The sequence below is a fragment of the Suncus etruscus genome, chromosome 12, assembly GCF_024139225.1.
Source record: "Suncus etruscus isolate mSunEtr1 chromosome 12, mSunEtr1.pri.cur, whole genome shotgun sequence".
NCBI classification, from domain to species: domain Eukaryota; kingdom Metazoa; phylum Chordata; class Mammalia; order Eulipotyphla; family Soricidae; genus Suncus; species Suncus etruscus.
In genome coordinates, this window is record NC_064859.1 from 74444595 (window position 1) to 74460325 (window position 15731).

At 40.7% G+C, this 15731-nt stretch overlaps 1 pseudogene; it reads right to left on the reverse strand.

Moving 5' to 3' along the window:
• Positions 1-13949: 13949 nt before the first annotated feature.
• On the reverse strand, positions 13950-14093 carry LOC126024903 (uncharacterized; annotated as a pseudogene).
• Positions 14094-15731: the final 1638 nt, after the last annotated feature.

Sequence of the window (15731 nt, forward strand, 5' to 3'; positions counted from 1 at the left end):
AGCACGTGTCATTGTTGAGGTACATGATGCCTGGGTCGCACTGCTCCCCCTCATCCACCCGGGAGTTTCCACACACTTTATTGCTTCTTTCTTGGAAACACTCCTGAGCTTTACTTTCAATGGTCTTTAAGATGGACTGTTTACTGCAGTTTGAAAACATCTTGAAAGAAAAAGGCCACAAAAGATCCAAATCATATCATAAACATTCTAGTCCCATGCAGTGCCTGAGCTTCTGTTCTAGGGACAAACTGGGGGCAGTCAGAGCCACCCCTTAGAGGAGTCCTCACCACAAGGCCTAAGTGCATGTGGGTTCAGAAGGAGGCATCTCTCTCTGGAGGAAACTAAGGCCTGATGTGAATTTCAAAGGCTAACTAATAAAACTCCTCCCAAGAAGAAAGTATATTAAATGCTTTCAATGCCTTGGAGAATCAAGCAGTGACTGACAACCCTGTCCTTGGGCACGGAATGGTACAGCAGTAGGTCAGTGACAGTGAGAATTAGGCACAGTCTGGCCTTATGAGAGATGAAAACCCAAAAATGCAGAAAAGCAGCAGCTTCAATATCCCTGCCCTCCTTCCGCCCCTCCCCTCCCTGGCTCTAATAACTGATCCATCTGTTATAAATAGCTAAGCTAATATTACAGGCTATTAAAAACCTAAATTCCAAAGGCTTACCTAAACTTTTTCAGGACTTGAACTTCCCTACCATTGGGTCTTATTAAGGAATTCACATAAACACTGACAAGCATGACCACTCTTTTACATGGCGAATGCGACATGGGCACAACAAAGCTATGAGAAGCACACAAAATTTTGTTGTGATTGGGACAAAAATCAATTCATGAAATAACAGTCTCTTGCTGAGAAACTAGAGCCAATACGTACCAGCAAGTTCTCCTGGGGTTTGAAGGAGCCCAGGGAAATCCCACTGAGGAAGGAGTGCAGGAAGCCAAGTGCCTTCATGTTCACTGAAGTAGTCAATGACTAGCCCCACATCCCTCCCACGTATATGACAGCGGAAACCAGCCTAGCACATGTGATACCATTTCATACAGCATCCACCAGCCAGAGGTCGATGTTCTAATTCCCCTAGTTTTTTCCTAATTTTTATTAGACACAATCAAGCAGCTATAGAGTGAATAGAACATAGGTGTCATGAGCACCCTTCCCTCATAGCTTGGTGGCTACTCTTTCCTCACCCCTTTCGTGTCCACACTTGGTTTTGGCTGTTTGTTAAAAGCTTTACTGGGCATATTCCACCAATCATCAAATTCAAAATTCACCCTATCCAGAGTTGGATTCATTGGTTTCTAGTTCCACCACCAAGTGGGGTGGCCATCATCCTAACTCAGTTTCCACGGACCCCACTTGTCAGAGAGGTCCCATAGGTCCTTTACAGGCAGCACCCATTCCCACCTCCAGTCTCAGGGAACTGCTATTGCAAACTGCCTGGTGTCTTTTTCCCTTCTCTCACCTGCAATGGTTTGGGACTGGATGGCACAACTTGTGGTGCTACAGAGATCCCAAATGGCAGTACCATACGATCTCAGTACTAGATTGGGGGGGAGGGAGCCCTGGAATACGCTCTCACCACCTGCAAGGTGAGCACTCTAACACTAGTCTATCCCTAGATCCCATGACCACTAGGAAATAGTTATAACTAAGTTCAGTTCCTCAGTCTCTCCTACTATGTGCTATACCTCTGATACTAGGCAAAGAGACATTCCACCCTAGCACAATGCTGTGTAGTACATGAACAGAGGGAAGAAACCATGTGAATAAAGGCGAAAACTCCACCATGGTTGCCAAGGCATGTGTCTAGTTGGAACACAAAACAAGAACAGAAAAAAAAAAAAAACAAGCAGGGAAAAAATTCCTCCAAAACAAATTGCCAAGCATAGGAAAATAAAACATGCACATCAAGTAAGGAAGAATTATTTGTACACAGTAGCCAAAGAAAGTAAGATGCAACTACAAAAAACGATGACGGCAGCCTGAGCAATGCACAGTGGGTAGGATGCTTGCTTTGCATGTAGTGAGGATTCGATCCCCTATATCCCATTTGGTCCACAGAGAGGAAACCCAGGAGAAGCCCTGAGCACTGCTGGATGTGGCCCAAAATAACAATTAAAAAAGAAAGAAAGAACAGGAAAGACAAATTTGAAAAACAAAGTAAGGGTGAGGGAAACTCAAAAGCATTCCTTCTTCTGGCTTTTGGTCAAACAGATGTGTCTATACAATGCTCAGAAGAGGATCAGTATGGCTGTTGCTCCACCCTATTCAAGTCAGACTATTATATTAGTCCCACCCAACCCTACCAAAGGCCAGATATTTGATATTCTAATTCACACTTGAACTTAAGTAATGACCATGCTTTCTGAAATCTCTGAAATTATAACTCCATACTTAAGTATCCAACTGAACAATGTACTCTCAGAAACCCTCAAGAACCCTCAGAACCCCATTTACTTGAACAACAAATATTTTAAAGAAATATATTTTTTCCCCTTCCCTCATTGTCAAGATGGTTCATGGCACACTCAGACATGGTGCTTACTTGGGGGTCACACCCACTTGTAGTGTCAACACATACCTGGCTGGAGATGACAGGAAATTGCCTACGCTGTTGGGGAATAGTAGCAGTGAGTTGCCAGGATTTGCTTCATAAATGTAGTAATACTGAGTATTTGAAGCCCTCGACCATAAGCTGCAGGGGTACTACACTATTGCTTCAAGCCCTCAACAAATACTTACTTTGTACCATAGGAACATATGAGACAGAACTATAGGAGAAAAGCCAGGACCCTGGCCCCTTGATAATACTCTGTGTTACACTACGTATCTTGTTATAGTTTATGAGAACAACCCTATTATGAAGTAGAGTTTAAAATGAATAGGGTGAGAGTGTGCAGGCCAACTCCTTCCACATAGTCAACTATCCATATGTGGAAACCACATATAGTCCTCCAAGCATTATCAGGATGTAAGCCCTCAGAGCACCAGCAGGCATGACCCAAATCCAAACAATGAAAGGGGGATAGAGAAATAATATAGGAAGTTAAGGTACATGCCAAGGTAATGATCTCAAAATTAGATCTCCCCAGCATCATGTGAAGCATCAAACACTGCTGGGGTGGCCCTAGCACTGTAGACCATAAGTCCTACGGTTATTAAACTCTAGCATGAAAGCCATCTATCAGATCAGCCAAGAATCGGGAAAGGGGGCCTCCTCCCAAAATGGAAATTTGAAAATGAAGTAAATATTTTTTATTTTGACTTTTGGGCCACTCCCAGAACAGGATCAAAGCTTACACTTAACTCTGCATTTAGGAATCTGGTGGAGTAGGAGGATCATATGGGAGTGCTGAGTATCATAACCTAGGTCAGCCATGTGCAAGGCAAGCAACGTACCCACTGTACTATTATAGCAGAACTAAAATTTTAAACTTAAAACCCATGACCTTATGGTCTAGGACTCCAACAGAAACTATTAGTACTTTTCTTTAAAGCCAAAATCTACATTGATTAAGTTTAATTAAGAGTAACAAATTGCAGCTTGAACTAAATTAAGATGAGCATATTTTCATTTCTAAATCACAACCAAGCTTAAAAGTCGTGTAATTTGCATACTTTAATGGAATGATCTCCTGAACACTTTTATCATAAACATATGACAATGTTTATCTCTTTCTTCCCTGGCCACTAAGATAGCTCCAAAAGATACGTACCTTATTATTCTCATGATACTCCACTCACAGCTATGGGATAACTTAACATATTTTCCTCCCTGATCCTCCATTTGGGTGCACATTCTGCTAAAACCCTCTGGATCGTGCTCTGCTCCAAAATTGTGTCCCAATTCATGAGTTTGTAACCAGGTCAGCTTCCTTAAATGAAAGAGATCAACAATTATTTCCTGTGAACTGTTCTAACCTTTTGGGCCCAATAGTTTTAAACAGGGGCCTATCAAACAGATCATGAAACACAATAGCAGACTGATTTTATACTATCAGTTATAAACATTTAATTTCTAATTAAGAGAAAAATAATTGCATCAGATTACTTCCTAAATATAAAAATATTTAACACTAATACAATTGCATTTCTCCCAATATTTTTTCTGCATAAATGAGTTTCTTTTAGAATAACTATTTTATATTTATTTTCCCCCCCTATATGTAGGGGAATTTAAAGAAACTATAAAATATTCTAAAAAAGTATTTTTATTTTCCAACAAGCAGAATTATTTTGATTTTGTTTTGAGTCACAACATGCAATGCTCAGGGCTTAATTCTGGCAGGCTTGAATCCAACTGGGTACTAGGGAGAGAACCCAGGTCTGCTGCCATATGAGAAAGGGTCTTTTTATTTGTTTGTTTGTTTAATACTATTTTAAATTGGAAATCACATATTTAGATGTCCAATGTATAGTTTGAAAGACATGGGAATTGTTCAGAAAAGAGTGAAAGGGTCTTAACCTACTGTACTATCTATTTTATTTGGGGGGGGAAGGTGGTCCTCATCCAGTGGGCTCTCAAGGGGTTTACTCCTAGGCTCATGGGCCTCAGGATTTGCTCCTGACAGTGGCCCCCTATTTTTTAAAAAGGGAGCCATATGAGATTCTGATAATTGGACCTCGGTATTAGTCCAGGCATACCCACACACACACAAAGAAAAAAAAATGGCTTCCCACATGTTACGATTGTTCTTGGTCCCATGGTTTTATTGTTATTGCTTTCCCTAAACTCATAAATTGGAGGAGGGGTTGCAGTTTGGGCCATAGTTGATGGCATCTGAAGGGGTTACACCTGGCTCTTGAGCTCAGAAAATTACCCTTGCAGGATCTAAGAACCATATGGGATGCTGGAGATTAAACCAGGACCCCAGACCACCAAGTTTAACTTCTGAGAGCAGGGTCAAGAGTAACTCCTGAACATCAATGAATATGACCCCAGAACAAAATAAATAATCAAAAGTTTAGGGGCCAGAAAGATAGCATGGAGGTAAGGTGCCTTTCATGCAGAAGACTGGTTTGAATCCCGGCATCCCATATGGTACCCCTGTGCCTGCCAGGGGCGATTTCCGAGCATAGAGCCAGGAGTAACCCCTGAGCACTGCCGGGTGTGAACCAAAAAACCAAAAAAAAAAAAAAAAAGAAAAAAGTTTAGAGTAGGGATTGTGTGTAACCGTGAATTTAATATTTGGCACTAAAAATAAGGGAAAGGTAAAAAAGTCTTTCTGGTGTTTTGTTTTTCCTTATACTTTTGTATGTGATACATTGTTTCTAGTGGAAGATATTAGGACCCTTATTTTTGCCCAGATTTTGTTAAGTATGTTTCAGTAAGTACCCATAAAAGAAAATCTAATAAACAGCGGGTTCAGATACCTGACTTCAATAAAGTTCATATTTAGATTTTGGGAATTGAACTTGGATGAGCCACATGCAGGGCAAGTACCCTACCAGCTGTACTATCTCTCTAGTACTTCTTAAATATAAACAATAACAAAAAAAGGAACACAAAGCCACCAAAAGAATTCATCATGTTAAGAGCACAGTATAGACATTTTCCAATGTGCAAAACAGCAGAAAATTTGCCTTTCATGTACCTTCTTTAAGAACTTTTGGAAGATGTGCAACATCAAAATAATGGTATAAATCAAGAAAAAGGAAAAATCAGGGACTGAAAAAATCAATATGTTTAGGAAAATCTGAGAAATCAATCGCAGAACTAGAAAACAATCTGAAAAGAAAAGGACAGGAAGAAGGAATTTAGAAGGTTATTTTGAGGAAAAAAACGATCCTAACATGTCTTTAAAAAGACTGAATAGGGGCCCGGAGAGATAGCACAGCGGCGTTTGCCTTGCAAGCAGCCGATCCAGGGACCAAAGGTGGCTGGTTCGAATCCCGGTGTCCCCATATGGTCCCCCCGTGCCTGCCAGGAGCTATTTCTGAGCAGACAGCCAGGAGAAAGCCCTGAGCACCGCCGGGTGTGGCCCAAAAAAAAAAGACTGAATAGGGGCTGAGCAGTGACGCAAGTGGTCAAGGCATCTGCCTTGCCTGCACGAGCCTAGGACGGACCGCTGTTCAATCCCCCAGTATCCCATATGTTCCCCAAAGCCATGAGAAATATTCTGAGCGCATACCAGAGTAACCCCTGAGCTTCACCAGGAGTGAACCAAACCCTCCCCCAAAAAAAAGCTCGAATGGAATGTATATTGTACTTCTTTATATTTTTCTTTTCCATATTTCCCACCCTAAAATATATTTAGACCACATAAAACAGCATGTTTTACTAGCTTAAAAGGTATCCGGAGCCGAGAGAGATAGCAGGGAGGTAAGGTGCTTGCCTTTTATGGGGCCAGCGAATAGGTGGCAGCTAGAGGTAAGGTGTCTGCCTTGCAGTGGCTAGCCAAGGAAGGACCGCTGGTTCCATCCCCTGGCGTCCCATATTGGTCCCCCCAAGCCAGGGCAATTTCTGAGCACTTAGCCAGAGTAACCCTGAGCATCAAATGGGTGTGGCCCGAAAAAAACAAAAACAAAAAAAAGTTAAAAAGGTATTGCATAGGAAATAGAAATGCTATGACTTTTGTGCTTGCCTGGCATGTGGTCAATCTGGATTCAATCCCTGGCACCTTCAATAATCCCAACCTTCACAAAGAGTGATTCCCTGAGTGCAGAGCCAGGGAGTAAGCTATGAGTAAGTCAGGAATAAGCCACACCACTGGGTGTGGCCTCAAGAAAACCAAAAATGTAAAAATAAAATATAATAAAATTAATATCTAATGGCTAACATTCTATAGAAACTTAAATCTATCATTTTGTAAAATGAGCTGTGTCCTGCCTGGCTATTGCATAAATGAGGCCAAGGTTTCATTTTACAGCACTATACGATCTTCCGAGCAAGAACCAAAAGAGACCACAAGCAGCATGTGATATAATCACAAAAACAAAAATAATTAAATATATAGCTAAAAGAAACCTGTTCTTTAAGAGCTGAGAACGTGTATCAGATGGTACAGGATATGCCTTCCATGTGTGAAGATTTGGTTAGAGCTCCAACACTTGGCCAGCAAAGCATTGTTATGTGGCTCCCACAATAAAAATAATATAATAAGTGGGGCCAGAGAGATAGCACCAGCGGTGTTTGCCTTGCAAGCAGCCAACCCAGAACCTAAGGTGGTTGGTTCGAATCCCGGTGTCCCATATGATCCCCCATGCCTGCCAGGAGCTATTTCTGAGCAGATAGCCAGAAGTTGCCCCTGAGTACAGCTGAGTATGGCCCAAAAACCCAAAACCCCCCCAAAAAATAATAATAATAATCATAAGTGAGCATATCAATTAAAGAGTATAATATCATACCTTTGTAAGGATGGTTTTACCATAGTTTTTTGTGCTGGTCAAACCACTATTCAGATAGATATTTTTCTTTCCATTTGGACTATAATAAGCTAAAGGGAAATAAACAACATTTTAATTCAATGTAGAATTAGATATGACCTAATTAGCATGTCATTCCAGAATCAAATCATAAAGCAAATGAAAAACTTACCCTTTGGGGCAAAATACCTCCATGACTATTTTGATCTGGGAGAGCCAACATAAGCTAATCCAAGGGTGCCCATATCAAAATCTTGGTAAGTGAAAAGATGTGCCAGGCAGACTTTTGATGATTCTTCAGCTATATCAAAGCTAAATTGCTTTAAAAGCAAAAACAACAACAAAAGCATTGTTAGTCGAATCAAAGATTAATCTGAATAAAAATTTTATAATGGTCCCATAAAACTGACTGAAGTTCCATGCCACCAACTACAAATGTATGCAGCACAGAACTTACTTGGGTTTTACACCAATCTACACAGGTGAGAAGCTGTGGGCATTGGGGACATAAAAGGGAAACATTGGCATTTTTACAGAAAATTGAAATTAAATCGTATTTTTGGACTAGGGAGACAGCTTGAATGGCTCCAGTACATGCCCATCAAGAACAAGACCCAGGTTCAATTCCTGGAACTGCATGGCTTCTGGAGTATCACTAGGTGTAGCCCAAATGGTCCCCAGGACTGTAAAGAGATCCAAAATTGAGGCCAGAGTGAAAGTACAGTGAGTAGGGCACTTGCCTTTCAAGCTTCTAAACTAGATTCAATCCCAGGCATTTCATTTGGTCCCTAAATCAATCAAGAGCAATCCCAGGGCACAATACAATGGGTAAGCCCTGACCACATGACCCTCCCCCCAACACACACACACACAAAGAGATCCAAAAACTGTTTCCTTCCAGGGGTAGAGGATGAGGGTTGGTGTACAACCCAACAATGAGGATATTCCAATTCAGTGCTTTGTCAACTCTCCCAGGGATCTTAGTACCTCCACCTGAAACAGATCCTCAAAAGCATGTCAAGGTATCTAGACAATTTTTGGTTATTAGCCATACCCAGCAGTATTTAAGTGTTACTCCCAGTTTAGTGTTTAGGAATTACTCTTGATAATGTTGGGGGAGGGACCAAGGTGGCAGGGATTGATTCATGCTCCCACAAGGAAAACTCCAGCCCTGGGCTTTTTTGAAGTTTCTGGGGTAGTGGTGGCAAGGGCGGGATAGGGGGAGCTGGTAGATGATTCAATGTAAGGGTTAAAGAATGTGGAGCTGGTCAGGCCTGATGCTGCTGAAGATTACCCAGACCACAACTGGTGATGCTTAGGGATTCTAGAATTGTGCCCAGTAATACCAGGGGGACCATGTGATGCCACATATAAAACATATGCCTTGGGATGGCATATTCCTTAACCCATGTACTATCTCTTTAGTCTCTAAATTTTTATTTAAATTTACTTTGGTCTTATAATACATTAGGATCTATAAGCACAGTTTGGCATGTGGCCAACCTGGATTAATTCTTTTGGGGAGAGTGGCCATGGTGCTGAGGTACCAAGTTGTGCTGCAGATCAATCCAGGGTCTGCTGCATTCTAATGTCTTAACCACTGTACAATTCCGTGCAGTGAAGGGTGAAGGGTGCACTGGCTGTTTATTCTGTTTTGGATTTTGATGTGCCGTACCTGGCAATGGGTAATTCTGGGGCCTGCACTCCTGGAAGTGCTTAGGGGATCATATGGGGTGTCAGGAATCGAACCTGGGTCAGCCAGCTGTGTACAAGAAAACGCCCTACCTGCTATATTATCACTCTGGCCCTATCACTGGGGGGAGGGGGAAAGTCAGATGCAGATGAAGTATGGTCCTTATTCTATTTTTAATAGTTAAGTTCCACAGTTATAAAATTGCTCATACTTAAGTTTTAGTCATAGATTAAATATCACCCTTCACCAATGCACTTTTCCCACCACCAATGTCCCTGGTTTCCCTCACCTCTTCTACCCCGACCTGTCTCTGGGACAGACATATTGCTTCTCTCTCTTTTTTTCCTTTTTGACAGAGATTTACACTATTGTTAATTAAGAGGGTACCATGTATGTCACCTTCCCTTCTTTCAGCGCCCAGTTCTTGTCCAGAGTAATGATAGTTGAGTTCCAACTATCATTGTCGTAATGGACTCTTCTCTACTGTAACTGTGCTCACAGCTCTGTGGCAAGCTTCCTGCCATGGACTGGTCCTCCTGGCCCTCATCTTTATTGTCTCTGAATATTACCATACTTTTATTTTTCCCATACCCAACAGATGAGTGAGATTATTCTATGCCTATCTCTCTCCCTCTGACTCATTTTACTCAACATAATAATCTCCATTTCCATTCATGTAAATGCAAACTTCATGACTTCATTTTTTTTCCTAACAGCTATGTTAGCATTCCATTCGTGTAGATGTAGTTTCTTTAGACACTCATCCATTTTCCAAGCACTTTGATTGTTCCAGATTCTGAATACTATGAAGTGTTGCAATGAATGTAGGAGTACAGAGTGCTTTCTTGCATTGTTTTTGGGCCCCTAGGGCCTACTCCTAGGTAGTAGTATTACTGGATTAATGGGAGCTCAATTTTTAGTTTTTTTGAAGAATGTTCATATTGTTTTCCAAAAAAGAATGGACCAGTCTACATTCCACCAGCAGTGAATGAGAGTCCCATTCTCCCTGCATCCACGACAGCACTGGATTGTTCTTGTTTTTTTGTGATGTGTGCCAGTCTCTGTGAAGTATAGATAGTACTGGGTTTTGTTTGTTTTGGTTTTTTGGTCACACACCCCATGACACTCATGGGTTACTCCTGGCTATGCACTCAGAAATCGATCCTGGCTTGTGGGGGCCATATGGGATGCCACAAGCATCAAGAGGCCCATCCTGGATCAGCCGCTTTTATTTGCATCTCCCTGATGATTTTTTCATGTGCCTTTTATTGGCCCTTATCCTTATTTAAAAATATATCCACAAATGGGTTCACATCCTTAATAGCTCAGACTCCAATTTAACACTTTGATAGTTTTCAGTGGTCCTTAAACTATGGCCCACGGGCCAGATACTGCATTTGTTTCCCATTTTGTTTCTTTACTTCAAAATTAAGATATATGCAGTGTGCATATGCATTTGTTCACAGTTTCTGTTTTTACTATACTCCGGCCCTCCAACAGTCTGAGGAACAGTGAATTGGCCTTCTGTTTAAAAAGTCTGAGGGCCCACTGGTTTAAATAATAATTTTTTATTTATTTATTTATTTTTTTATTTTTATTTTTTTTTTTTTTGGCTTTTGGGCCACACTCAGCGATACTCAGGAGTTACTCCTGGCTGTCTGCTCAGAAATAGCTCCTGGCAGGCACGGGGGGACCATATGGGACACCGGGATTCGAACCAATCACCTTTGGGTCCTGGATCGGCTGCTTGCAAGGCAAATGCCGCTGTGCTATCTCTCCGGGCCCAAATAATAATTTTTTTTAAATAATAATTTTAAGAACTGTTTAGAGGGGTCAGGGAGATAGCAAGCCCTAAGAGCAGGCAGTCCCTAAGTACCACCAACTATGGTCCAAAATAAATAAAAACAAATTGTTAAATTTTATGATAAAAATTTTTTCTGGGCTGCCTCTTTAGCCCCAGTGAAATTTTGATAATTTGTGATAATAGTGAGGCTTCTGGGAATCTTCTAGAAGATTCAAGCTGTTTCTTTCCTTGGTCCCTTTCTTTTTTTTTTTTCTTTTTTTTTTTTTTTTTTTTTTTTGGTTTTTGGGCCACACCCGGCGGTGCTCAGGGGTTACTCCCTGGCTATGTGCTCAGAAATAGCTCCTGGCAGGCATGGGGACCATATGGGACACCGGGATTCGAACCAACCACCTTTGGTCTTGGATCGGCTGCTTGCAAGGCAAACGCCCTCCTTGGTCCCTTTCTTTACTTAATGTAATCTGAAGACAAAAAGAAAAGTGGGAAGGGACAACTGTCCGAAGAGTCAAGAATATCATCACCCAATTCTTGTTTGTTGTTATAACAAAAAACAAGCCATTTACTCTAGATATTGTAGGCTAGACTACATCATTCTTAAAATTTATATCTATAAATATATAGACATATATATTGGGGAGGGTTGGGTCACATCTGGTGGTGCTCAGAGGTTACTCCTGGCTCTGCACTCAGAAATCACTCCTGGCAGGCTCAGGGGGATCATATGGGATGCCAGGATTTGAACCAGATTCTGTCCTGTGTTTGGCCGCGTGAAAGGCAAAAAACCTTACCGCTGTGCTATCACTCCGGCTCCCTCAAATTTCTATATTTAAGCTATAAACTTACAGTCCCTTAGAATAGAATCATACCTTTAAAGAGAGATTAGGATAAAATGAGGTCAGATGAGTGAGCCATTATGGATGGTGGCCTTATAAATGGAGAGAGAGACAGATACATAGAAGCATGTGAGGACACCTGCAAGACCAGGAGAAAAACTAGATAAAGCCAACTCTCCTCTACCCTGCCACTGCTCAATTTGACTGGCTTTAAAAAAAAAAAAAAAAAAAAAAAAAAAAAAAAAACTCTCCTAAAATCCTGACCTCAAACTTCCAGCCTCCAGGAGATAATAAATTTGCTATTTACGTCTTCACTCTAATAATTTGTTATGGCAGCATTTGTACAATTGTACTTACTGAGACTATTTAGAAAAGTGATCTGCAGGGGCCAGAGAGATAGCAAGGAGGTAAAGCATTTGCCTTGCATGCAGAAGGTGGGTGGTTCGAATTCCGGCATCCCATATGGTCCCCTGAGCCTGCCAGGAGGGATTTCTGAGCGCAGAGCCAGGAGTAATCCCTGAGCGCTGCCGGGTGTGACCCAAAAACAAAAAACAAACCAAAAAAAAAAAAAAGAAAAGAAAAGTGATCTGCAAGGTTCAATCTCAATTTACCATTGAGGGTGGCTAGTGAGTTAAGATTAGGTCTATCAGACTAGTACACAAACACAGAACTCTGTGGAGCTCAAGCTGGATATAGAGCTCTTAAGATCCATCTCCTTGGCCCGGAGAGGTGGCGCTAGAGGTAAGGTGTCTGCCCTGCAAGTGCTAGCCAAGAAAGAACCCTGGTTCAATCCCCCGACGTCCCATATGGTCCCCCCGAGCCAGGGGCAATTTCTGAGCGCTTAGCCAGGAGTAACCCGAGCATCAAACGGGTGTGACCCAAAAAACCAAAAAGATCCATCTCCTATGAAGGGATAATGACCCATGTGGCACCAAGTGTTCAAGTCAACTATTACTGATTTAAAAATAAAAAAATGAGCGAGCAGGCCCGGAGAGATAGCACAGCGGCATTTGCCTCGCAAGCAGCTGATCCAGGACCAAAGGTGGTTGGTTCGAATCCCGGTGTCCCATATGGTCCCCCGTGCCTGCTAGGAGCTACTTCTGAGCAGACAGCCGGTGTCCCATATGGTCCCCCATGCCTGCTAGGAGCTACTTCTGAGCAGACAGCCAGGAGTAACCCCTGAGCACCGCCGGGTGTGGCCCAAAAACCAAAAACCAAAAACCAAAAAAAAAAGAGCAAGTGGGGAGATTTCATGGAACCAGGCAGATATTCCTGGTGATACCTGGCCAACTGGGCCAGCAATTCAGTGCCAAGATCAGACAATGGGATCACCATGGCCACTCCGGAGATGTACAGGGACCTCCAGTTCCATGTGCATGATGCTCATGGGGGATGGGACCATCTGATACCAGGGGTTGAACTATGGTTGAAGCGTGTTGTCCTGTTCTGCTAACCCCTGCACTATATCCCAACACCAAAACATATTTTATATTTCTATAGAGAACTTTCATATCTCCAAGTCACATATCTATCTAGAATAACTGATCCTGGTTTTGATAATTATCCACTCAGAAGTTACCCACAGAAAAGCTTAAAGATACTTGAGCTAACAAAATAGTGTGCAAAAGTACATATGCTAAATAATCTGCCTATTTTCTAAGGCCCACTACTTTATCAGTTCTTGATAAAAAGCACTGCTTGCTACCATTTTTCAAGCACAGATATTTTGGGGGTGGAGATGAGGTCCATTTTGTTGTTCACCCTGCTACAATGATGAAGTCACTGCCGGTCACTGCTGAGTCTGTTGAGGTACACTACCCTTTGTTTCAATTACACTTACTAACTTGGCTCTTCACCAATGCAGACATCACAAAGTAGTGGTAAGAGCAAGACAGCCAGGATTCCCCAACCTACCTCTAACAACGACTTCACATCCCAAGCATCCTTTTCCTCATTAGGGTAACTCTTTGCCATATTGTAGTGCTTTTCACCAGGCTGTACATCTTGTGGAGACTTGAGAATGCGAATCTATACTTAAAGAGATAATATACTTAGAACATATTGGTCACAGGACTGAAATATTACTCAAAAATATACCATCCATCATTCAAAAATAAATATTTTGGAGCTAACACTATACATTCTAGAGTTCTAAAACTATATTCAGTGTTTAAAAAAACTAACAGCATATTTTATGGAAAGGATATGTTGATGATTTATAAATTTATTTCTAAATTTCTTTTTTTTTATGTGCCCCAAGCATAAACAGCTCTGGCCACCAATCCAGACATCAAGCTACAATGAATAAAGGACCATCTGCTTTGCCCCTGACTGATATAAGAGTAATTAATACCACTAATGAGGTATCTCTTTGCCCATTGCCAGGGGCTTATTTCTAAATTCCTATTACCTCAATATTCAATTGGAAAATATAAGAATTTGGATTCCATACATGTAAGTACTTATTCCAATGACTGAAAGATGCAGAACTTAGGACGGACCGCGGTTCGATCCCCCGGCGTCCCATATGGTCCCCCAAGAAGCCAGGAGCAACTTCTGAGCGCATAGCCAGGAGTAACCCCTGAGCATCACAGGGTGTGGCCCAAAAACCAAAAAAAAAAAAAAAAAAAAAAAAAGAAAGATGCAGAACAGTAAGATATACAATACTGCATATCACAAGAATTAAAGATTGGAAAATAAGGACTTTCATACATACATACATACATACATACATACTTACAAAATGTAAATTATCTAATCCAGCTAAAAAAAAGGGGGGAGCAAATATTTACCCAAAAATAGTAACTAGTAGTGAGCTTAAAGAAATAAAACCATACTCAAACCAATCTCATTAAGACCTGCGTACTTGAAGAGGGTATATATTGGTCTGCAGAGACAGTACAGGGTGGGCTTTGCAGCTTTTGGGTAGTGAATGATCAAGGTCAATTCTGGGATAAAATAAATACAAATCTACCTGACCACACATCTCAATAACATACTGTAATTCATCTATTACCATAAAAGAGATTGGTATTTTTTTCTCTTCTACAGCATCTTTTTCTCAATTTGCTTCAAGTTCCTAAGACTAACAGTTGTATTTGTCATCTAGAACTCAAACATGACGCAGTTACTCCAAGTGAAGTAGTTTCTTGTGTATCAAAATGGAATAATATCCAACAAATATGTGCAATGAAAGGAAAGGTACCAAAGAACAAAGCATACACTGATGTGTCAAATACACACAATACATTCACATGCTGTCCATGCATAATATTGTTCTGCAAAGACATATGAAGCTACGGCATGGATATCTCTGGGGGAAAGGAATGGTGTGACAATGGAGATGAGTTGAGGAGACTTACTTGTCACTGGCTTTTGTACCATGTGTGTGTATTACCTATTCAAATAATAACTTAAAAAAGAAAATGCAAGACAGTAAAAGAGAATGAAAAAGGGGAAAAATAATTCTCTTAGTTTTATATAAACATAGGAGTTGAACATTTATGATATAAAGCAATACTTAAAAAAAATTTTACTCTAAATTTTAAACCACAAGGCCTATAATTACATGGTTAATTTAATACAAGAAGTCTCTAAAAATGAGAATAATTGACATCAAATAAAATATGACATAACTATTTGATACAGCATTGTATCAAAACATCTATCAATCCAAAGGAACACCTATTTCCAGAAATCTTTAATTATTTATCATGAAATAATTTTAAGTTAAGTACAATTAAGAGACATTTATAATTAAATATAATTAAGTAAAATGGCATCATGCTAGACATACTCTTTTTAATAGATTATAATAAATTATATTTTAAGACCTAACAGATGCACAAAATATTTTTAATAAATTTTCTAAGAACCAACAACTTGCAATAGGAGTCTAACTTAAACACATCAAGTATAATCAAAGAAAGTACAACATTCAGGAGAAATGGTTGACTCAGATAAAGATTGCAGTAGCAAAAAACAAAGAAAGTTTTCTGCCTTAAACAAGTCTAAGAACAGAAAGCTAC